We start from the raw sequence: 27,156 nt of genomic DNA, 5'->3' as shown, positions 1-27,156 counted from the left end.
TAATCCAGTTTGGAAAATGCTGTAGCATAAAAAATATGGAAAAAGTGAAGCGCTATGAATACTTTCCGGATGCACTGTATTTAACTGCCAGTGAAAATATAAATGTGACACATTAAATTTGACGCACTCACAGACGCCTACCATTATTTACCTAAAGAGATGCAGCAGTTAAACACGCTCGAAACCAGCAATAGTGAAAGTCTTTAGCAAACAGTCCTGTCTTGGAATCTGTCTGATTATTTTAAAAAATTGGTGCCTGAGATGCTTTAAAAGTCTACTTTCGACCTGCACTTTTTTTCTAATATTTATTATTACCTATTTGTTTTAAGACTTTTTTTTTCAATTTCAAACGTCTAAATATTCCTAAAAATAAAATTATCTTTGAAAAATTGTACCTGAATTACACTATTATTTTGTAAAAATGTATTTTTTTTATTAAAATAGGTTATAAAGTGGTAATAATATTGTTTATCGCAATTAAATTGGGAGCAATATATCGCCCAGCAAAAAACTGTATATCGTGACAGCCCTATGTGTGAATTAGTGTATATGGATGTTTCCCTGTACTGGGTTGCAGCTAAAAGGGTATTCGCTGTATAAAACACATGCTGGATAAGTTGGTGGTTCATTCTGCTGTAGTGACTCCTGATAAACAAAGTGACCAAGTTGAAGGAAAATTGATTAATGAATGAAAACCTACTGGCCTCTCAAAAAAAAAATGCACAAACCTTTTAACATCACTCTAAACAATTAAGACAAAAAAAACAAACCAAATGAAATCGGTACTTTCAAATAGAGAAGAATGTGCGAGTCGTGATGTGAATTGTGGAGTTTGATGTTTTCTGTGTACAGTATGTGGAATCATCAATGATGTATATAAAGCAATTGTGTGACTCTCTCGACAAGACTAGAGTTAAAACAGATCAATTTATATGGATTGCTACTATTTTTAAACTTTCTAAAGAGAACTAAATCTGCCTTCATCAAACATATCTGTATTTCGAAGATGAATAAAAGACTTGTATCTTGCAGGGTGATTAATTGATCAAAACCGTGATGTGTGTGAATGTTTTGGGAAAAGAAAAATCTATATATTTTCATGTGGTTTTCTTAGGTTTTTTTCTGATTAGCATGTACTTTTCGTAATTACCACATAATCTAGGTAATAATTAGTTATTATCTGTAAACCTACCCCTGAACCTAACCCTAACCTATTTAGTAACTTTATTTAAACAAATATTTCCATAGTTAAGTAAACAATAAATAGAGCAAAAACACATAAAGCGCAGAAAAACACTAAATATGGCACATCACTTCTCGAGTTGGATAGTAGGTTTCGTTTGTAAATGTTTTATCATATTACTAATGCCACCTTTGTTTACTATTACACTACTGCATACAGTATATATTGCATTTTACACTGCTATCACTTAACTTTGTTATGTAAACTCACACTTGACTTTTTTAACCCACCATCAATGATTGCCAGCGCATAAACACCTGCAGATATGCGAGGATATCACACACATACATTGTAAAACCCCATAAGTTAAATTAACTTAAACTATTTAAGGAAACTGATTGTGGCAAACCATTTAAGTTTTGAAACAAAACGGTTTGGGTATTGTAAATTTTATACACATATATTGCTTGTGTTACTATTATTAAATTTGAGAGTATTAGAGACTTAAACAGTTTAAGTTCAATTATCAAACCACCTTTAGTTCAATTAACTTAAACTGGTCAATTAACTTAAAGTCCAAACAAGTATATAGCTACACAAATAGCTTGGTATTCCTTTTAGCATTAAAGCTAACACAAAAATAAAACTAAATAATTCATAACTTATATGATTAGAGTTGTAATTGATATAATACATTTATGAGTTACCCTCACTTGTATTCATTGAATCAAATAAACTGTTTTAAAAATTATAAGTTAAACTAACTTATTTCATTTTGTGATTTTCACTGTTAGGTTTTGCAGCATACCAAGCAAAAGCCAGCCATCATTGAGTGATGTAAAATAATAAGCAAGCGCTTGTAGTTTGCTATTAAGACCAAAGTATTCAGAGATAAAGCAGTGAGAGTTTTTCGTAAACAGTAGTGTTTGTCCTAAAGTCTAGCGTTAGTCCAGCTTTTAAACCAATTAGGTGCGATTACAAAAAACAATACACTAGTTTTCAGTTAGACATATGACAATATACAATAGTTCCAAATATCATGAGAGCAAACATACACAACATTGATATTATGGGCACTTCAAAATACTTGAATGAATAATTATCATAAACAACAGCCAACTTTTACCCATATACAGTTGAAGTCAGAATTATTAGCCCCCCTGAATTATTAGAACCCCTGTTTATTTTTTTCCCCTATTTCTGTTCAACATAGTAGATTTCTTCAACACATTTCAAAACATTATAGTTTTAATAACTTATCTCTAATAACTGATTTGTTTTATCTTTGCCATGATGACAGTAAATAATATTTTACTAGATATTTTTCAAGATTCTTCTATGCAGCTTAAAGTGACTTTTAAAGGCTTAACTAGGTTAATAAGGTGAACTAGGCAGGTTAGGGTTATTAGGCAAGTTATTGTATAATGATGGTTTGTTCTGTAGACTATCGAAAAAAAAGTTAGCTTGAAGGGGCTAATAATTTTGTCCTTAAAATGGTGTTTAAAAAATTAATAACTGGTTTTATTTTAGCCGAAATAAAACAAATAAAACTTTCTCCAGAAGAAAAAACATTATCAGACATGCTCTGAAAATTTTCTTGATCTGTTAAATATAATATGGGAGATATAAAAAAAAAAAAGCAACAAAAATTCAAAGGGGGACTAATAATTCTGACTTCAACTGTATATATATATATATATATATATATATATATATATATATATATATATATATATATATATATATATATATATATATATATATATATATATATATATTATGCAGCAGATGCTTTTCCAGCCGCAATCCAGTACTGGGAATCTCATGCCATTCAATCTAACTTAATGAACGCATTCCAAATAGAGCCGTTAATCCAATCTAAAATTGTCTTCATTTAGTAATGTATATAGCAGAAAATCAAAATAATCGCAATGACAGATTTTTCTAACAATGTTAAGCCCTAATACTGTATAAAATCTGATATTGTGATTTTTAATTTTTCATAAGTATTGTGATATAAACACAGTATCACAAGACAGTTCGAATACACTGTGGTAAAAGCTTCAGCAATTAATCGCAACAAGAAAGTTTGTTATAAGCCTATAGCTGAGTCCCAAATTGCATACTTATTCACTATTCGACGTCATTTTTCAGTGTAAATAGTGTAAGTAGTGCGTTCACACTGAAAACTCTAAAAAATAATAAGTGCACTTTAATTACTCGAATGATGCACTTATTCAGCCGATAAAATTAAGTGTGTAATGTTGGACACTGGTTTGCTCGGGCAGACATGTTGGATATTTTTATTTGTTTTGGATGGTGAAAGCAAAATTATATTTTAATATCAGATATTATTTGATAGTTTGGTCATTTATTTCACTAATTTGGCAACCGTCAAATGTCATCAGGATAACGGTTTGAATTTCCACTTAGTAAAAAAAAAAACATTAGTGCTCCATTTGGGACAAAAATACATGCATATACTATACTGTTGAGTAAGTGCATAAGTACATAGAGTAGTGTGCCATTTGAGACGCAGCTTACGAGTTACAGACAAACCTCGTTCTGGTTCAAGCACAACTAACCATCCAAAATTGCCATTCCATAATCCAAAGGAGAATAAACAAAATCCAGTAAAGCAGTGAGACACAGAATTAATTTACGAGTTGGCAAAAGTTTTCTTAAAGTCATTCTCACTTAAATGAATATGTACAACCACGGCACTCAGACCAGTTTAAAGATCTCATTATGCTATATTATTACCCAGTTGTAGTGTAATGTTTCTGTTTATTAAAGTATAGGTTTGTTCAAACTAACAGACACTTAAGACCAGAAACACTTATTTCATTACTTGCGAAAGAGTGAAATCGATACAACAGAATATTACAATCATCCTCTAATCATCTTTCAGCGTAACGCAAAAATCACCACACTGAATCCAAACGTCAATGTTTTAATAAGTATTATAAAAGATTATTTTTAATTAAAAACTAATTGCACGGCTTCAACCATTTGCTACAATCCACAACTAATTTGTTTGTTCCTTCTTTTTTTTAATCAAGACTTAAATGGTTATTTGAGATTGTTGGGAGGTGCTGTAGTATGCTGTAAATGTAATATTCAAGATCCTGGATTAATTTCACCTTTTACAGCATCAAAGAAAAACAAAAGTCTGATGTGAATTCTGATATTAGGTCTGACATGCAATCTTTAAAGTGTATGAAAGCCGGTTTCATAAGTCAGCATTTCTGTACATTAAGAGGCTGCAATTTACTGCAATATGAAGATTATGAGGATTTTGTGGGATGCCTTAATATTCCCACCTCTATCATCATTAATAATATAGGGCTGGGGGTGGTAGCAAAATGGTTGCAGATTCAGTCCTGTATAAGTCTCATTAGGTCTGCACAATATATTGCTTCAGCATCGATAATGCAATGTGTGTATCTGCAATAGTGAGAGTGCATGATCCGTAATGTCAAGTTGGGTTTAATAAAACTTGACCTAATCTAATAGTACTGTATAAAAGACTTTCATTTGAATGTATTTTTAAGCTTTGTGACTGTAAAAGTTCAAGCAAGTTACAACACAGGCTTATTGTAAATACATAGCCCCGTGATTCCGAGATTCGAGCTCATAAAGAACGGTTCCAGTAACCAGGTAAAACAAAAGGCAAAAAAAAAATAAACAAGTAAATAACAGGGTAAAACGTGGTAAGATCTGAAAGCATGGTAAAAATCAAGCGGATAAGAGGTCTTTTCCTGGATTGCTTTTGAAAACACTATCGGTTGGGTTCGGGGAAGGGGTTGGGTGGGGTGGATTGGTTGGCCAATCAGTCAGTGGAAAGCGGTCTCTGGTGCATTTACAAATTTGAGATCTGAAAATTGACACAGCAGCCTCAGGTGGATTCGCGGAAAAACTAAAACATTTATTTGGTTTTTCTACTAGGAAAGTTAAAGGTTTTTCAGGTTGTCCTCTTGAAGAAACTCAAAGTTTTGGAACCAACAGTGTGTAAAATTATTTTTGGGGGTGAATATTGCTTTAAACTACAATATTAATTACTTAAATTAAGGCTGGCAAATAATCGAAAAGTAATTAAAATTCAGAACATATAATTTTTATGTAATTTTTTCAATCACTTTCTCTACCACATGTGGAGTCACGTGACCCAGCTCTGTTAAAGGCTGGGCCACTTTGCAGCCACATCTGATCTCTGGTCATGTAGGAAGATGAACCCATTCTTGTGCCTTACTTTGCACTACATTTAGAAGAGAAACTGCTTACTTTCTACTATTTTTTATATGAAAAACACAAAAAAAATTTTTTTTGTTTTTAAAAGTCCAAGTTATTTATTTTCACTTTTTTATAAAAAATAAATAAAAGTGACTTGATTTTAGGCAATGTGCATTGTTTTTTCAGTTGTTTAACGTTGATGTTCAATAAGTAATCAGATAGATAGTAGACAGTGCGTGTTTCCTTCAGTTATTTCAAAATCAAGTAAAGAACCCTTTTTTCAAAAATCTCTCATTTGTAATATTTGAGGGTATTTACTGTACAAAAGCTGTCAGTGATGTATAAGGGGTAAAAAATTAAATAAATAAAATAATCATTCATTAATCGCAATCGAGTTAAAATGTTAAATCAATCGAGATTTTGATTTTAGGCCAAATAACCCATCCCTAACTTATTTCTTAGAGTGAAAAATCATTTCACAACATTACTCTTTTGGTCTGATGGAAATATTGCAGCCCTGGTAAAGAGCAAATGCTTTTTAATATGTGTTTTTAATCGAATTAGACATAAAACTGCTACATGACCATCCCATCACAGTAAATCAAAACATATTTTATGCTTAATTTATGTTACATCAAACGGTGGACCGATGTGATTTCCTAGGGGGTCTAACTACGCAGTGCAACAGCAGAAATAAAATTAATTCATTAAAAGAAAAAAAAAAAAACACCCTCCTGGTCCTGGGGACAAAACTGAAAGTTACATTGAAAGAGCTTCTATTGCATCATGGTTAGCCATTTGGATAACAGCGCTGGCTAAATGACCTCTTAATAACTATTCTTGTTTCGCATAGAAAGGTCATCCTTGCCAACAAATTTGCCATGTCCTTGTCTTTTCGTAAGAACAATCAAACTCATTTACATTCCATTTACATTCAACCACTGCACACCTCCAAATGTAGCGCTCACAGAAACATAAACTCATGTTGTCACTATACTTTCTCATTATGATATGATCCTGATGCTCAATATCAATTTTTGTTACCACTGGGAAATATAGCCACAGCATTAATTAAGATGACAATATTTAAGCATGTCTTCTTCATTTGCCAGAGTAACAACCTAATGAAAAATATTAAGTATTTTAATCTTCCAGTTTAGATTTCAGGCCTATGAAAAATAATAAATAATCAAGTAAAATTTAAATATTTAAAGTATATATATATATATATATATATATATATATATATATATATATATATATATATATATATATATATATATATATATATATTTACTATAACTATAATACTTAAAACTATTTATTTATTTAATGATGTTGGGAGATTGCAGGGAGATTGCAAAAGACCAGCTTCTGCTTTACTATTTGTATATCTACTTCTAAATAGCTACTATTCAAAAATATACAGACAAATGTAAAATACAGTAAAATATTTTTTTTACAGTAAATTTGTTGAAACATTGATCCGATGGCGGTTCAGTTTGCAGCTGGATATTATTGGGAGATCGCTGACAGGAGCAGTGAACAGCTCCGCCAGAGCGCGTCTGAAGCTCATATCCAAGTTTGTTTAACATTCTATGACAGAAACTCCACAGAGCCACGCTAGATCCTCCTGTGTAGGCACGCGTCCCTTGTAAACCACTCGCAGGACATCAATTTGGACACCCATGCGTATTTATGGAACAGTTCACACAAAAATACACAAAGAGACACTTTCACTTTAGGCATAGTTTACAAATGAACAGACCTGTGTGTACTAGTTGCAGAGGCGATCATGAGGATGTTTTTGCAACGAGTTTGAAGTAATCAATCAGAGAACAGGAGAAAGTGCATTACTTCAATCATTTTAAAATAGCATATTAATAATGAAATTAAAAAATGATAGTAATATTGAGAGTTACTTTTAAACAGCCATAATAAGCCCACTAGTGCAGCCCCCCAGTTGAGAATACCTGGTGTAAATGGACACTTAAAGACAAGCACGGACACGGTGTCTTGTCATGATTATAAAGATGTCAGACAGTCTTATGAACACCCCCTTCATGTAAAGTGTTGCCAAAAGTATTTAAGACTTTTTAAGGCATCAAGTTGAGAATTTTGAATATTGTGACAACACTAATATGACATATGAAAATATCATATATGAGCTCCGAAAAATGCACGCCAACAGGTTAAAGAAGCGTAAAGAGCAGCATTTCCATTTGATGAGCAGCGCAAGAGCAATGGCAAGCGGTTCCTTTAGCCGTGGGTGAGGGGTCTGTGATTAATGTCTGTATTCTATTATCTGAGACGCCGCAGTCACACTGTGTCCAGATAAGGCTGGAGTTAAATTATTCACCCAGACACGGGCCAACAGAACACAGGCACATTCAGATGGGAAGACATGTTTAAGAGAAGAGATCATTACGGAGACACTTTGGCAGATTCTCTCTCTCACACAGTCTGTTTCCACCATATGGGTCTCTTGTACTGTTACTGATACAGTTTCTACCTCGCTGTGAGAAGTGTTCCCGGAATATAACCGAGCTGTTCAGCCATCAACAATAAGCGCTTTCCTTTTTTCTTTCAGCTGGCCCACTCAAGTTGTCACTAATCACTTAGGAAAGAGAGAGAAAAAACATTCAGGCGACAAATAAATAGAGATTAAAAAGTTAAACAAACTCTAATTGTATTATTATTATTACATGCTAATAAGTTTCTAAAAAATATTAATTAAATATAAAAAGCTAATATATAAATAAACAACCAGCAAAAAAAATTTAAAGATCATGCGTCTATGAATTATTTAAAAATAAAAAAATAATATAATATTTTTATATATTATTTTTTTATTTTTAAATAATTCATAGACGCATGATCTTTCAATTTTTTCTATCCGTAATTATCCTAATCCCTAACATCCCTAATTATTATTATTATGCTGTTTTCATCTTCGAATAGGTCATTCACGTGAATCGTGCGCCCCAAAATAAAAGATTTTCAAACTACTTCTTTAATTTATATATATATATATATATATATATATATATATATATATATATATATATATATATATATATATATATATATACATATACATATATATATCATAGGTTCATACAGTGGTGATGAATGATATGGAAGCACTCTTTATAAAACCCAGTTCATTATATGAATACAACTTTTATTATATTCTACTAGGTGCATGCAAAGTGTTGGGAGTGACATAATGTGATGTTTGACATAGCACGACATCTATACTGCAACAGGCAGGGTGAAAAAAAAAGTCAGGTTTGTCAAAATAGATCTGTGCTGTATATGCCAAGTCTTGCAGCAACAGACCTGCCACTTGTCCTGTTACCGGTAAGATTTGTGGCGCACCAAGCCGATGATGAGCTGTTGGCCAATGTGCGGCCTTCAGTTAGTATCTGTCAGGCTGGTGTTTGTTGTGTTCCACATGTTGGCTTTAGTTGGACTCAATTCAGCAGTTCGGCCAATTCCTCACGAATTGGCATGAGGGCCATCATTGAGAGAGACCGCTCTGATTGGATATCAATGCATGAAAATAAAAGTGATGAAAGCAAGTTAGGATTTAATGATGGCAAAAAGAGAATGCTCAATTTTTATGTGATAGTACTGTTTTTGTTTTTAAACTTTTGCTAAGGTTACACCTGCCATGGTCACTACTCTGGCAACTTCAACCTGCTTTTAGTTAAATGTTATGCTTCAGTGTAAATTGACTGAAATGCAGACTTTACAAATAAGCATTAGACACGTGTTTCACATCATTATTTGGTGATTTAATCATTTAAGCGCATAAATGTTGCATAATGTGATTATGAGAGCCAACTTGTGATTGTGAATTGGTTATTTATTTGCAAAGAAGTATCATACTTTCCCGTTTGTCTCAGACTGTGGTAGGGTTGCACTTTTTGCCGGTACCATGGTAGTATCGCGATACTATGGCTACAAAATACTTGCGGTGCCATTGTAATTTGTAAACGGTAGTATCATCATTAACAGTCTATCTACAATAGATAGTGCTGCATGTGGAAAAGTCACTAAAATGCTCACACATTTGTGCAACAATAGACCATTTATTTTATTATAAAGAAAAAATAAAGCCCTTTAAGGCTGCATGTTTTTTGACATTTCAAACGCAGACCTGAATCAGTTCATTTCTGTTCATGTCAATATAATTTAGTAGCTACAACAACCACAGCAACCTCTTAAAAAATGGTTCACAATCAAATTGAAATTTTGAATTACCCGATAAGACTGTAGAAAAAAAAAAAAAAACAACAGATAAAAAACCCAAAACAGCAACAGGAAACAATTTTTGACCACCTCATATATGCAAAATATGATGGGACAATCGCAACTGTCCCACTTTTACAGGTACTCTGCCCTGCACAAATTGTGGGCCATACTAATTTTGTTTTAAAAAAATGCTCTTTGTTTTATTTGATATAATTTTTGTATCTTTATTTTAATGTATTTTTTGGTGGGCAGTTATTTACAAAACAAAAATAAGAATAAATACATTTTAGGTGAAGTGACGTGCAAATAATATTTATTTCAATAATAAGGGAATCATAAATAAATTTAAGTAGACCTATAATAACATGTAAAATACAGTATTCCAGACAATTTTCTTTATAATTTAACATATGAATTACAGAATCGCAAAACTATTGGATATCGTGATACTTCAGCTGGTATAGTATTGTAAGGTAATGGTATAGTAATGGTATTGCAACCACCTTAGACTGTGGATTGGAGGTTATAAAGTTAGAAAAAAAAATTACCAGCGTACAGGTATTATTATATTATTTCAACTTTCCTTGTGAAAGCTTTTTTAACTCCGAAGTAGAAGTAAAGCATTTACTTGTATTAATTGAATGAAGACCCATGGTTTCAAATAAAATTTAAAAAATGATTTAAAAATGTTAAATACAATGTGTTACACATCTAAATCAGAAAAATGAAAGACAGCATGGAAAACGCAAATAAAAAACAAAGTAGGGATATGAAAATTTATATTGTCTTGCATTTCTTTGCAGACAATATGAACACAAAATATTTAATGTTTTGAAACTTAATTTCATTTGTAAATATACATCCTACCAAGAAGACATGATTTCCAGGGACACCCATGCATATTTCAACATTTCAAAGTCAATGCAAAACCCCTTTCTGCACACATTCAGGATTTAAGTACAAGACTGGACTGCCTGCAGTCCCGACCTGTCTCCAATAGGGAATTTGTGGCACATTTAAAAAGCGCAAAATGCAACAATGAAAACCCTGTTGCACACCTTAAGACTTGTTCTAGGAAGAATGGGACAAATTTGCACCTGAAACACTTCATCACTTAGTGTCTTCAGTCCCTAAATGCCTTTTAAGTGTTGTGAAAAGGATGGGCAACATTACAAAGTGGTAAATGCTTTACTGTTACAACGTTTTTTTTTATATACTTGTTGCAAGAACTAAAAATGGAATACGTGTTTATTTTGAAAAAAAGAAAAAGAAAAATCACAAGGAACAAATATTTTTAGCTGGTTTGTACACAATCAAATACTAGTCAAAGTAAACATAGAAATCACAACTTTCTTTTTTATTTGCGTGTGAAATAATAACCTATGTGAAGTAAAAACAGGAAATGTCCATTTTAAAGTAAACTATCCCTTTAATGCATTCTTAATTTAAAACATTAGTTTTATTTGCTTACAGTTATAATAGCATTACTATTTTTTTATTTTTAACATCAAAGTAAATCTTTAAAATATTTTAATAGAGTACTGCAATCGGTACCTACCAAGAACTATGACATTTTACTGATATTGGGACTGTTGGTATCATGGCGACACTATAAGGAACAAAATAAAATCCCCAAAATGATCCTACATTTGCTAACACAAGCTATTCCATGAGCACACAGCCTTTCCCTTATGTATTCAGCGTTGCATGTGTCTAGCGTTGTGCGGATGTGTGTGTTTAGGGTGCCGTTGACAGTGGAGGAGTGTAATGAGAGTAATGATTAAAGGCCGATTAAAACTGCATGAGCATTATCGTGCTCATTTTCAGCCTCTGCTGCGCTAACTATCAAATACTGCTTTGTTTCAGCCAGTGTTCTAGTGTATAGGCATGTAAGCAGTCACACACATTCCTGTATGTGCCATTTAAATCATGAATTGAAACATTCCTACTACAAACCTGCATGAAATCCAGAAACTGAGTCATGTTAAAAGCATTCTGTTTGATTCTAAATGATGCACAATGGTGTGTGTGTTTTGATTGCGTCTCGTGATCTGGCCTGCTCTCTGAACTCTAATGGTTGAGCATGTGATAAATATATGACCAGCCATGAACCCCTTCAGAGGTCCATTTAATCAGCAGTCAGGAGACTCCACTGATTCAAGGCCGGCTCTCAGGGCATCATGGGACAGAGAAGGGCAAAGGTCATTTTTTGATCATTAAGGGCTGAAAACAGGCACGACGTCTTTGAAATAAAAGTCATAATCTGATGTGAATTATGTCTTGTTAGGCTGATACAGTGTTAAAATGAAATTGATCTCAGCATTTGAACAAACTTTTTTAAATAATAAAATGTATAAATTTGTGTGTATATATAAAGTTTGGGGTCAATTAAAAAAATATATTCTGTTCATCAAGGTGGCATTTATTACATGTAAAAACATTTTTTAAATTGTTAAAACACTAATTACAATTTTAAATAACTGCTTTCTTATTGTATGTAGTTTCAAATTAAATTATTAGTCTAATCATTATTGCTTTTAATACTATTACACTAATAATAATAATAATAATAATAATAATAATAATAATAATAAGTAATATTAGAGTGATTTCTGTAGGATCATGTTACTCTGAAGACTGGAGTTATGAAGCTGAAAATTCATCATTAAAAACACTGGAATAAATGATAAATTTATTGATAAACTACTTTTGAACAATTATTTTATCGTGCGATAACATTTCACAATTTTGTAATTTGCACTGGACTTTTGATGGATTAATTGCAGCTTTGGTGAGCAGGATAATATATAAAACCAAAGCAAAATAAACAGAACCATTAAAATGCATTCTGGGAAAAATAGAAATAAATAAAACATGGTGGGAAAAAAATCTGATGAACGTAAAAAAATCAAAACTGCATTCAAGCTTTGAAAAAGGTCTATAAATTAACAGTGTCATGACTTTAACAGAACCTGTATAGCTTATGGTTTACTGTAATGTTTCCATATATTTATAAGTCAAAAGAATGATTCGCACTCAATTGCTTCATACTGTTTTTTTTTTTACTTTTTCTTACATTTTACGGTAGATAACAGACAAACAGACGTTTCGGCACAAAGCCTTCCTCATATATTTATAAGGAAATATACAAATTTATTTTCGAGACTTTGATCTTTGTTCTGACAGTTTTTGACACTCTTTTAGCTTAACTTTCTGCCTGCTAAATAAATGTTAGCGTTTTACTGTAGCATTTTACTAAAGCCTCTCCCTTTTGTATTGACATATTAAGAGAAACCTTCCACAGATGACATTAGGTTGAAAACAACCAACAATATTCTCAAAGAGAAGGGAATCTCTCACTACATACTTCAGGGAAAAAAGCAGAATGAAATGCTGTATATAATCAAGCAAATTACGCATGAACATATCCTTCAGTAAAAACCTTCAGAATATAAAGAAATCTGATCTGTGTCTAAAAGCCTGCTGAAGTGTAGATTTATATTTCAGTGCAAAAGAAAAAAAAAGAGAAAAGGCCTGCATTGTAACTAGAATCTACAGACATACAGTATATGGATAATGTGTGACAAAAGAAACATTTAAAAGTGTACTTTGGATTTCTTTGTACATTAGAATAATTAAACACTTCAAAACCAAATATCCTAAAATTTCTATTAAAAAAAAATAAAAATAATAATAATAATGAAAATGTTGACTCTTTTACACTGTAAAAAATCCAACTTGACAAATGTTGAAATTGCTTGATTTTTTTTGTTGGTTCAGCAAAAATCTGTAAAAAAGTCTGTACAACTACATTTAACACATTCAATCAACTTAAACAAAGATTTTATTCATTAAGTTAAAAAGATGAGTTTTGTGAGCAACACTTTGCTAGTTCATCCAAAAAAGCATTTGCCAACTTGTTTTTTTGTGTTAAGTCAATCTCTAACTTTTTTTAATGCAATGAATATACAAGTAGCATAATCTTTTGTTGATTGAAAAGGTTTCAAACATGTTAAATATATATATAAAAAAAATCAATGGCAGTATAGAACCTTTTCCCAGAGATGGGTTGGGGCTGGAAGGGCATCCGCTGCGTAAAAACCTGCTGGATAAGTTGCCGGTTCATTCCACTGTGGCGACCCCAGATTAATAAAGGGACTAAGCCAACAAGAAAATGAATGAATGAATGAGTATAGAACCTTTCATAGTTTGTATTAAAAAGTAAATGCTGAGTGAAAATGATATTATTATTATTATTATTATTAATAATACAATAATAACTATTATTATTCTTCACATTGTTATTAAAAACAACAAAAAACACTACAATACTTATAGTAACTTTATTTGAAACTTTTAATTTGCAATTTAACTTTATTTGGTGCACATTTGCAGAAACAAGCTTGCACGCACATTATCATCTCGTGTTTATTCATTACCCTTTACAAAAAGATAGGCATACTTTGATATTTCCAATATTTAAAAATAAACCACGCACTTAAAAATATGTTTCTCAAAGGACGATATAGCATCATTCTGTCCTGAGCTAAACCACGCCCTCGTTACGATGGTTGCGCTTACGTAACGTCAACGTCTCAGGCGGGAGAAATTGAAAGCATTGTACTTCAGTGGGGAAAGAGGCAAGCCGTGGAAGAGCAATCTTAATAGTAAGTGTGCAAAGATTGTAGTTCTTTGTTTAAGACACTTCATCTAAATTTGTCCTCCTAAATGTTCATCATATACGGCTTGTGTAACTGATGACAACCGATTAAATTCTTATTTTATCTAGTAATTTGTTAGCTCCAAGTTTAATGATAATTTGAGAAATTATATATGGTACGACAGCAATAAAATAATAAAAACATTTAGTGTGGATGTTCCCAATGTTTAGATGCAAACAAAACAATATTATTTATAAATGGATTATATATATCATTTAGGGAAAACAGTGTAAAATGCGCTTATTTTCGAGATAGCACGCTTCCATGCAGACTGTTTTTTAAGCAGAAGTTTGGTTTCATAAGAAACGCATGCGTGAGTCAACTCCTGACCCAAACTCCAACCCAGACGGTGGCGGTAATGTTCCAAAAGCTGGTTGCCAAACGCTATGAAGATCACAAGAAGAAAAAGAAGTTTGGCGTTTCAAAACAGTGGATTCCGGTCAGAAAGGTAAGGTTTTTACTGCTTGCATACTGTATACTTTGCGAATTTAATGCTTAAAACATTTTCACATTGTTAGGTTATTGTTAAGGTATTGTTTAACTTGTTTATGCAGTGCATCAGTGATCGTTTACTGTTCTCTTCAAATTATCATTCTATTATTAAGAGAAATATATTAGTATGTGCTTTAATTTATATGTGTTAGCCTATGTGAATCAATTATATCTTATGTTCAAGTTGTAATTTGCACATGTAAAACTAAATTTCTTAAAGCAGATTTTAAAGGGTTTTATTTTTTGGTTATTGACAGTTATAATTTCTGATTTAAATGAATGGGTATAAATGAATATTTTTTCAGTTAAGTCTTATTGTTCTTGTTTAACAAAGGTTAGTGAGGTCATTTCGTAGCATATCACAGAGACCAATAGCACATTCTTATGTACATGTGAATAGGCATGTTATAGTTGGGTGATTAAAGTCCATTATAAGCTGTAAACTGCTGATACATTTTCAACATAGATTGAGCTTTTCAGACTTTACATTACTAATTGCTTCACAAACAGCTGAAATGATTTATTGTTATTGGCTATTATCATCATCAAACATTTTTCACAATGGTAGGTTAATCTTCATGGGTACAGAATAATGCATGTGCTTGACCATCTTACAAATCTATGTCTCAGATTTATAAGGCTGTCACTCTGCATGAATCTCTGAATAAATCCTGTGTAACCTTCAGTGAGCTGATTATTTACACTATATGTATTATAGCCATTAATTAACTTTGATAGTATTTCAGGATTTTAACTTTTTTGGGGGAGGTTAACAACAATGTGATGTTTTATTATAGACACACATGAGGAAGCTCGACTCAGCTTGGCTTGCAGACAGATGAGGACGGTGATTGCCTGTCATACACCTAAAGAAAGAACAGGTTTGTTTGCAATTATTTTAAACACATACTGTCAACATTATGTCATTGATCTATTACACTGCCATTGTCATTGATCTAGTGCCCTGCACTACACTAAAATAATGTTTTGTTTTGTAAATGTATCTGATCAAGGGGCATTAAAGACACAACTATAGTGAACGTGATGAAGAAAAATTATTTGGAACAAAGAGGCTGGAGAAAAAACTGGTATGAAGATTTCAGAAATTGATGCAGCACCACAAGTACCATCACCACCAATGACTATGGCAGGATCCTTAAGAACATTATCAAGATGCACAAATGCTGTACATTTCAGTACACCTATGAACATTTACAGTCCTTGTTCAAGTGCAGTCGGAGATCAAGACAACTTATTGCAACTCGTCATGTCTTTGTAAGAATTCAAGACATCACTAAATTTGTAATGGCTTAATGCAGCTAGAAAGTAAAGATCAACTAGAGAATATCAGCAGTGTCTAACCCACTGTTGTATTTACACAAGTTGCATGAGAATAAGCAACAGGTTGATTTATACTAATTTGTTATTTTTCTTTTTTTAGCATGACTGACAAAAGTTTTAAAATCATGTGACGTCATAAAGCAGCAACTGTGCCTGATTCTCACAAAACCAAAACAGACATGATGAAATTCCAGATGTAAACACATTTGACCTTCCTTTGTCCAATTTGATTTGGAAAAACTTGAAAATCAACTAAAGGAGCAGCCCGAACAAATGAAGAAACTGGTAAGTTTCTTGCTTATTTCTAAGTGTTTTATGTTTATTTATTTATTTATTTGTGTGTTTTTTTTGCTTCGTAGGTAGCCTACTTTGGAATCATTGGTGTTTTCCACTAAGCAGTTTGGTGTGTCCCGGGAAAGCTTTTGGCTCACTTTTTGGCTGAACAAATTAACTGGAGCAGGGCAAACCAAAATGTGGCCTTTCATGCACTCTCCCTTAGGACTGTCTAGTCAGTAAGTTGGTTTTAAATATACATTTCAGTACAAATAGGGGCAGTTCCATCTGTGTATTTCTTTGAATCATTAATCTGAGGAACAAAACATCTATATATAGTCCCATTTAAGTTGTACTTGTATGAGAGCAAGCATCTTTCTTTTTTTCATTTGTACTTTTTCACTACTAATTGTTTGTTTATCTATTAATCACAGATGTGAGGAGAAATGTCCATACCACGCCACTGATAAAGAAGTGGAAAAATGCATTACAAGGTGGCTACAACGTGCTCCTGACAGGGCTGGAGGAAGGAGGGAAGAAGAGAAAGCTAATGTGTCAAATGTCTACATCAATAATTTATTTTTTAAACAACATTTTAAGTGTATTAAGATGTTCCCTGATACTTGGGTAATTTGTTTCTTTTATTTGCAATTATATATATATATATATATATATATATATATATATATATATATATATATATATATATATATATATATATATATAAAATGACAATATGCTAAATTCTGAAGAAGCATCTTAATACATTTTTATTAACATAATATAATAAAAATATCAATAAAAAATTGCACAAGATATATAAAGATATACAAGTCAAATTTTATATATATATATATATATATATATATATATATATATATATATATATAATCATCTCACTCATTAAATGTATTATTATGTTTTATTTATTACATTTATTAAAAATGTTTCTTAAGAATTCTGCAGTTCTTTTTACAATTTTGACTTGTATATTTTACATATTGTCATGGGTATTTGTAAGATGTTTCTTGCTATATCTTAAATTGGTTTCTATATTCAGGTTTATATAAAATTAAGCTGTTTCAGGATGTGTCTTGTACAATTTTTTAATTCAAGTCTATTGGGAAAACAGGGTTGTTTTAAAAACTTCTGTGTATGTGTGCAATTTCAGATTTTGTCTTTAAATCCTCCTGTGTGTCTTTATTGTGTAGTTTTATTATTATTTTTATATTGACGTTCTTGTGCACTACAAAATATTTTATTCAAGTTTAGTATTATTTGTTTATTGCAATCAATAAATGTTTATTATTATTATTTATTTTGTCCTTTGTTTAATAATTTTTGTTATTGGATATGTATGCTGTTTGCATTTTATTCAAAGGTTGAACGCAGTGCCTACACTTTGCCTTTACATTATAGCCTGCGTTTGCTGGTATATAAATGCAAATGGTTGTAATACCATGTATCAAGTACCAATATAATACCAAAAGGTTTTATATCAAGGTATATTGAGTTGCGCCAGCTCCGGGCTGCAGCGCACATTACTCGCGGGCCGATTCTGGCTCGGATGAGGCAGCGAATCTAGCTGGAACTGGCCCAAGTGTATTTTACTATCTAGGGTGGCTCTTAAAGTGACAGCGCGTATATTCCAACTGCTTATTAGTATATTAAGCAAACAAAATCAAATCAAAACCAGAATAATAGTAATAAATCGTTCATTTTGAACTGAAGGTGTATACAGTGGAACACTTATTACTAAAGTAAGATCCTTTACTGGCAGTTTTAATATCATATTTATCCATGACCAGCCAAGGTACCAGCACAAAACATGTAATTATGCAAGTATAGATTTTGAAATGAATTACAACAAATACTAAGATTTATATCTCAAGGCAACTAGTAATTCAGATTGATTGCCCTGCTAAAAAAAAAAACAGCATATGCTGGGAAGGTATGTTTTGATGCTGGTATGCTGGTCTTGCTTGTTTTAATGCTGGTCCTGCTGGTCTCAATGCTAGTTTTGCTGGTCCTAATGCTGGTTTCAATGTTGGTCTTGCTGGTCTCAATGCTGGTCAGGAGCAGCACTTAGACCAGCAAAACCAGCATTGAGACCAGCACTGAAACCAGCAAAACCAGCATTGAGACCAGCATCAAAACATACCTTACCAGCATACGCTGTTTTTTCAGCAGGGTGTTGTGAATAATTTATGGGATATTCTAAGGTTATTAAAATTGATAGTGTAAGGTAGTCTCAGAGATGTGCTGTAATTGTTATATATTTAATATAATTGTGTTTCCTTCTCATGTGATTAATTTGACTTAGTGTTTGTGTTTTTTTTTTTTTTTTTTTTTTTTTTTTTACAGATACACTACCATGTATGTCTTTTTTGCCATGTGTGTTTGCTCGGATAACATATAATTTCTTAGTACTAATTTCCTTTTGTATTTTCTTGTTCTCTCAACTTCTGTCATTTTTGGCCATCCAGACAAGAAATGTTCAGTTAACACAACTTTTGCTCTGGTAACATATAATTTCTTAGTACTAATTTCCTTTTGTATTTTCTTGTTCACTCAACTTCTGTCATTTCAGGCCATCCAGACAAGAAATGTTCAGTTAACACAACTTTTGCTCTGGTAACATATAATTTCTTAGTACTAATTTCCTTTTGTATTTTCTTGTTCACTCAACTTCTGTCATTTCAGTCCTGCAGACAAGAAATGTTCAGTTTGCACAACTTAAAAATATTTGTTGTGCTGCAGGTGCAGGTTTCCAGAAAACTACTAATGTTAAGTTGACTCAACTAGACATTTTTTGTTTCACTGACAAATTATTTTCAGTCAGTGTAGCTGATGTTTTCAAAAGTTGAGTAAACAAGAAAAAACAGAAGGAAATTAGTACTAAGATTTTTTTTGTTGAACTGGCTTAAAATTTTTTACAGTGTAGCTTAACTTTCTGCAAAATATATGTTCCTGTTTTACTGTAGAAGCATTTCCCTTTTGTGTTGACACACTGGGGGAAACCTTCCAAAGATGACATTAGGTTGAAAATTCTCAGAGAGAGGGGGCTTTGGAATCTCTCACTACATACTTCAGGGAAAAAGCCATTGTATATAATCAAGCAAATCATGCATGAACATATCCTTCAGTATAAAAACCATCAGAATATGACTGAAACTGTTGAAGTGTAGATTTATGGAAAAATAATATTGTGGAGAAAATGTGTTGTCATTAAAATGTGTGACAAGAAAAAAACTAAAAATATTTTGGATTATTTTTTTTTTTCGTACATCAGACTAATAAAACATTTTATAAAAAGCCAAATATCCTAAAATGCATATACTAAAACTCAGCATCTGTGACGTAAGCGCATGGCTTGTCATGGCTGTATGAAGTCATACACACCATGTGTGTGCAAAAGACACAATACACCGTCTGCAATGAGTTCACACGCACTGAGTGGAAGTGGGAAGTGAAGCATAGGCTAGACGGTATGGTATAAATGTCCTGCTGGATCATTTTTCCCACTGCTCCAAATCCCCAGCAGGACACAGACACAGAGCCAACACGTTCATGAGCCATTACGCATTTATGAATGGAGCGCATGGTGTGGTAATAGAAGCAGGCCTTGGAGCCAAGAGAACTGTCAATCACCAGCTCAACCAATAGCAGAGCAGGACACACTAAAGAGAGCTCACCCAGGTCTCCCTCTAAATAAAAAGATATCAAGTCTTAAATAAACGTGTAATTAATCAAGTATGATATATTATTTTGGTGACATTACATTTTTACTATAGGCTTTCTGTTGTTAAATTGAACATTTGATTTGTATTATCATTAATAAAGAATAAATAAATGTACAGCATTTACACATTAACTACTTAACTGCTATTTACACTCAAAAAAATCAACTAGGCATGTATTGGATTTAAAAAATAAAAATTTGTCAGATTGAAAAGAACAAATCAAGTTTACGTATGTTAAATGATTAATTCATGTTATTTGAAACTGAATAATCAAATGAATTTGATCTGAACATGTTGATTCAATGGGACTGAGACGCTTCAAATCGACAACTCTCAGTGCGTTTGGATGTCACCATACGAAAACAACAAGAAGTATCACCGCGTGTTTTCGGCACAGTTTGGGAATTGGTTTTCCCAAGAGCTTGAATGTTATGCATGTTATGTTGTTGGCTATATGTTTCCTATACATTTTATACTTTTACATTTTGAATAGGAGTACCAAAGTGAAGAAAGCCGTTTTAACTCAATTGGTAAAAAAAAATGATGTTAACGTCCTACAGGTATTGCTTGGGGATCAGTTTTCTTAATAGCCAAGGTTATTTTGTTGGCTAAATGTTTCTTATACATAAATATTACAATTTTGGTTATTATATAACATTTTGTATCAGAATATTAAAGAAGAAATTTGGCTATTATAAAAGAAATATATATATATATAAAACATGTTTTCTGTCCTTTTTGTGTTAAATTACTAAATTTTAAATCTTGCTTCATAGTATTGTCATTAAAAAAATGTAATTTAAACAACAATATTGAACCAGAAATGTACTAGCTTATTTAACAAGACATAATTTTGTTAAAGTAAAGTAAAAGGCCTCCCTTTTGACACAACTTATCCATTGGCGCCCCCCTCCTCCCAAACACGCACGCACACACACGCACACACGCACACGCACACACACACACACACACACACACACACACACACACACACACATTATATATATATATATATATATATATATATATATATATATATATATATAAAGACACAGACAGATGTCAGACGGTTAACTCACTTTTATCATCATTTGCATGAAAGTGCAATTATTTACAGAGTAATAACAAGTATTTTAATATAACGTTTTTAAAACTAAGATGATGGTTCAATATGAATAGAACAGATCCAAGAACTGTCCATCCCAGTCAAAACAGTCGAAGTTTAGCGGGTCTCATGCTGTCATTAGCCAAAATATTTTGACAAACCACACATAAAGGTCGTGATTCATCAGCTGGTCCTGTCCACGTAAATCCTAAACTCAAATACTGATCATCATATCGTCGTCTTTTGGGTTTAGGCCTTAACTTGAAGGCTTTTGTGGCGAGGGGGCGTGGCCGAGAGCCGTGGGAACGGAGTGAGGCCACCGCGTAAGTGGATACACCTGCGGTGCGCACCTGCCTCAGATCCCACGGAAGGAGCCCTGGATCATAAAAGGAGGAACGTGGGCAGAGGAAGCCGAGAGAGGACTGGACCCGGACATATTTTACTTTTGCTTTCAGTTTGACGGCAGTCTTCGTGAGGAGCTGCCGTCCGTTTGTTTTGGTTTAGACGGCAGCCTCCGTAAAGAGCTGCCGTCACTGTCATTAATAAATCACTTTAAAACTGCTTCGGTTCTCCACCTCCTTCTTCCCGGCGGCCAAAGGGCCGTGAACTTCATTACAGCTTTGAATCGTGGGGTCTCAGAAACTGACCCATTGTACTAGCAGGCATATACCTGTATTGGCGGGCTTGCCAAACAGAAGCGAATTCACAGCTATGGCCTTCTGGGTAAAAAAGGTTTTCTTATATTTGACGTATTATTTTTTTTGCTTTGTTTAATTAAAACGTTTAAATATAATAAAAAATACATATAATAATTAAACTTAATAATTATATTTTTATTATATTATATTTTTTTCCTGCGCCTCCCCTGACATGCTCTGGCGCCCCCCAGGGGAGGCGCGCCTCACACTTTGAAAACCCCTGGATTAGATGCATAAAGGGTGCCACGATTAAATCATGTTCATTCAACAATTTTTTTTTTTGACATTAACATTTCAACACAGAGATATAGAAAGAGAAACTTGAGATATAATCAAACAATAAATGATTTACCTTGAGTAGAAATAGGGAATTGATAAAAGAGTTATACTAAATAAGTGGTAATATAGTAAATATAGTAAATAATATATTATATGTAAATAATGTAATGTATATGTAATGTAAAATGTTTTATATCGTAAATAAGTCCGATATCATGCAACTCCAGTAAAAAAGAAAATGCTAGTGTATATTCCATGACTTTAATATGATAAATGAAACATGAAACGAATATAAGTGTCTTGATGAAATGGATCCAGGAAAAAAAAAAAGAATACGGAAAAACAAAAAGAGGGTGAAAGTAAACATTTCATTAGTTATCAACTAACAAGCAAATCAACAGAAACAAATAAGGATCAATCTATATTTTACTATTTATTAATATTTGTTATACATAAAACACCATGTTAGTATTGAACTATATAACCTCAACATCACCTAGTATAATAAACAATTTGATAAACTATTTTGGTTAGGATTTGTTTTAGGGCTGTGCGATTAATTGAAATTATATCAAAATCATAATTTGAACATGCACGAACAGCACAAAATTTGTTGTGTACTCCCGACTGACACTTCTCCCGCAGTATGCTATTTGAACCACACCCTAAAACATCTAGGCATGGGGCGATAACCGTTTTCAAGGTATTGACGTTATTTTTCAATGCGGAAGTGTGCTCTGTTTTGGGATTGTTTTACAACTTCCAATTTAGCTGCCCTTGGAGAAATTACTAAGAATAATAAACCAGAGGAACCGGTCAAACTACTTGCTCTACAAACAAGTGTTTGCATGATTATACAGACAAAGTAGAATCATATAATAAGAAAATATCAGTTTGCAACATCAAGTAGTGTAACAAGCTTTTTTAACGTCTAAAAGTGAATGCAAGTGAATGAGACCGGAAGTGTCAAGCCAACAGGATTCAAAATGGCTGCCCCCGCTCATACACGAAGAATAAGGTGAATGCAGGTGTTTGGAAAAGTCAAGGTTTTAAACCGCAATGTTATACTATGCCTAAGGTAGGAGCAAGATTTTTTTTTAATTTTTTTAGGACAACAGTATCTCCAGCAGAAAAGTTATCGAAAGATGCTGTTTTAAATAGTAAAGAAATGTGTGTTTTTGAAACAAATGAAGACAGCAGAAGTCAATGATTCATTTGAATTATTTAGCCTAATTAGTCTCCTAAAATGTGCAGATTCCACACAAAGTATGAAGCTGATCGGTCAGTTCTTGTTACATGACTTGCTGTGCGGCTTTTTGAAAAGTTGACATATTTTCAACTGGGTGCGTCTGGAATACGAGAGCACATCTCTCCCAACATGCATCCGTATGCTGCACTTCTCCAATGGAAATAACAAACTTGTGCACGCAAAATACACAATATGTGAACGGCCAATTTCACAGCAGCACCACAAAGAGGTCTATGATCTATGGATGGCAAAAAAAATCTGTGGACACGTAGAAAAGTACAAGCAACTACTTCTGATATGTAATCGAGCCTATTTATTTGTTTGGCAATAGGTCTGTTCTAGAGACTATTTGTTGCAACTTTACTAGGGGGACTTTTTTTTTTTTTTTGCTTTATGTCTTTTTTTTATAGACAAGTTATGGGTCTTTGATAAATATCTAATTGTTTTCCTTTGGAAATCTGTTTTTATATTCCTACTGTACAATGTCTATGTGTGTCAAATCGTGATTAAAATCAAAATTGGTCAAGAAAAACATGATAGGTTTCTTTTGCCCACATCACACAGCCCTAATTTGTTTTTATATAACTTATAGTTTTGATTCTCAATTAAATGTTGTAAAAAGAAAAAATATATATTCTATATTCTACAGTATATGCTAATAATAACAGTTATACTTCGAAAATACGTTTACATACGTATGTTATGGAAAAAAATTAATAAGAGCAATTTAACATGTTTATGTCTTTGTAATAAAAATTCAAAACAAACTTAAATGTCAAAGTAACCAGTCAGAATGAGAAATGCTTGCAAAAAAATAAATAACTTGCAAGCATACAGTAATACGCAAGTATGCAAGCATATATGGAAATTAATAGCCATTATAAGCGCAAACTTCGCATGAAAGCATCTTTTTATGTAAAATAAAGGCCATAACAAAGAATATTTGTTGCTTAAAAATGAGTTAGCCAACATTTAACTGTGAATCTGTGTGTAGTGCTTGTGCACAGAACCTTCTATTTCAATTCTGCACTAGTTGGACTAAGTGGGCCCCTTAGGCGTTTCAAAGAATACATCATTGCCATGGGGTTACACTATAAGTGAGACTTACATTAAGTATTTCTCAGTGCGAGCTAAACGGCAGAGAGATGCTTCAAAGATAATCCGCTTCAAAAAGAAATTTTTGTGCCCATGCTGAGAGATCTGAGCTCTAAACATATGCAGATAACAACTGCAGTGGATTTATCATGAGCACGCAATTTCATCTCGCCCACATCTGGACAGAAATCCCTCGATGGAATAGATTAATAATCCGCTAAACTGAAGATACCTTAGGCATAATGCGGTTACTGGAATGAGAACCCATTTCCATCACTTTCTTTGGTTGCTCCGAATGACAGTCGGTTACACCTAAAACGTCAACTGTGGTTAAGAAGTTTTTGTTTTTTTTTATGGCAAAACAAAAAAGGAATTATGTAGTATTAAGTAGGTATGAGCAATATTTTATCATTTGCAATATGGTAAAGAAAACGCTAATATAAGGTAACAATTCTCCCTCTGATTAGAAATGTAACTTATAGCGATAATAACGATAAAACCTATAAGTGGGCATTGTTTTATTATCATATGTGTGTGATAGTTTTGCGTATTTGAGCCTGTTTACAATTCACTTAACTTTAGTCGGGTGCATGAAATAACACATTTCTGTGACCAGAGATGGTTTAATAATCACACACATCATGCTATTCTATAGTATTCAAAGCATTGATAAAGGCTAGGTCAATTAGCATTGCTTTATAAATACAATTTGTTCATATAAAATAACAAGAATGGCTTGAAAAACAATACAAATCACCATATATTGTCACAAGCATTCGTTTATTTTCATGTTTGATGCATTTATTAATTTATATATAAATCTTTATCCTCTTTGCGGTCATGAAATATAATGTATTTTCTAAGTATCGTATGTGAAAAGATGTCTAGTTTAAATAAAATATAAATAAAATTTCAATGTCTGCTGTTTCAAGAGGTCGTGAACTTTGTCCACTTTGCTGTAAAGTTTATTTCTATCCTATTTCAGCACATCTGCTTGTGTTTTCATATGATCCTGAACAGCTTGACCAGCTGCTTCAGTGTGTTTAGGTATGGTTGTGCTCAGCAGGATAGTGGGCATCTAGAAGCACGGTTAAAGACAAATATAAAAATGAAAAAAATAAATAAATAAATAAATTAAATTAATACTTTATCTCAAAATATACAGGGCTTTTTTTGTCAAGGCATTTGAAATATTGCCAATAATATTGTTATTGCAATAAATTAGGGCTGCAAGATGCTGGGAAAGTATGCAATATTGTTGTTGCGATATCGTTTCATTTACGTTTACAAAAGATATTATGTATTACTTTTTTTTACAAAATGCTATTTTATTAGCAATTTTATAAATAATAATTTATGTAATGATCATACTAAAATAATCAGTAGTGTTGTCAAAAGTATCAAGTTCTATACTGAAACTTTTAAAAAGTCCATTTCCCAGTATCACTTGAGGACTTTTGTGTACCAGCTTTGAAATGCTTTATGTCCGGGAACAGTAGTAAAAAGTGGTGAACTGATGACCTTTATGGCCAATCACAGTCATTTCTATTAAGCATGTGAACACACACAAATGTTGGCAGAAAAATAGATGTTTTTTAAAATTTCAGTACCGAATGGTACCGAAAATGATACTTTTGACAACACTTATAAACAAGTGATAGATATTTTTCAGGTTAAATCTAAAAAAGCTACGTCAAGGTCCAAACTTTAAAACACTATGAATGACTAAAACCTTGGTGGAAATTTAGATTCTGATTGGCTGCTGTTATTTTCCTCTCTTGTCTCCTGACATTGTTTATTTTCAGCTCTAAGTTTAGCTAAAAGCACCTACTGGAGAAGTTGGGATAGACATGGTGAAGGCCCTATAGGTTTGAGATTGTGACGGTATGATAACCTGGTTGTTGCTATCGGATACGTTTGCGGCCGGAAGTAAATGAGAATTATTTCTTTTATTTATAATATTTCCCACTTATTGTATTTTATTAACGTCTACCCCCCACCCCAATCCTAAACCCAACCACAGTAACGTAAAAACAGTAGTTATACAAAGTATTATTTATTTAATCTATTAAATTACCCAATAATTTTTTTGTTTTTACGCCTACCCTCAACCCTAAACCCAACAATCACAGAACTGTAAAAATATTAATTATTGTTATACAGAGTCATTAAAAAAATGCTGCTATATTAATGTGCATATCCCACTTCCGGCTGGCCGCATATATGCGATCTAGACTTTAGCTGATAACCTTGGATAGAAGTATCACAGATAGTATCACGTAATGTGCTCACTGCTCTAAAATATGCTCTTTTTAAATGTCAGGGTAAAAAAACTAAAACTTTTTCCCCTTCGAAACCAATGTATTTTTTTTTAAGATTTATGATATTTTGGAGCAGTAAACATGTCAGGCTAATGTAAAACAGTATCTTTGGATATTTTTTTCTGCTAGAGATACTGTTGTCCTAAAAAAAGTGTAAATAAAA

The 27,156-nt window shown here is 32.5% G+C and overlaps 1 protein-coding gene and 1 long non-coding RNA gene across 25 annotated transcripts in view; one reads left to right on the top strand and one right to left on the bottom strand.

Annotated features, from left to right (window-relative positions):
• gphna (gephyrin a) overlaps positions 1–27,156 on the bottom strand; it is a 186,023-nt gene that overhangs the window by 139,839 nt on the left and 19,028 nt on the right.
• LOC103909052 (uncharacterized) lies at positions 14,800–17,152 on the top strand. 2 transcript variants are annotated; one of them, XR_011007039.2, is made up of 6 exons: positions 14,800–14,845; positions 15,687–15,770; positions 15,903–16,164; positions 16,331–16,515; positions 16,590–16,742; positions 16,938–17,152. It is a non-coding gene; the product is annotated as an uncharacterized lncRNA (long non-coding RNA). The 2 variants fall into 2 exon arrangements; XR_658690.5 differs by lacking the exon at positions 16,938–17,152 and having other exon boundaries at positions 16,590–16,775.

Source organism: Danio rerio, chromosome 17, assembly GCF_049306965.1.
Source record: "Danio rerio strain Tuebingen ecotype United States chromosome 17, GRCz12tu, whole genome shotgun sequence".
Classification (NCBI taxonomy): Eukaryota; Metazoa; Chordata; class Actinopteri; order Cypriniformes; family Danionidae; genus Danio; species Danio rerio.
This window is presented reverse-complemented; position numbering and strand designations above follow the sequence as displayed.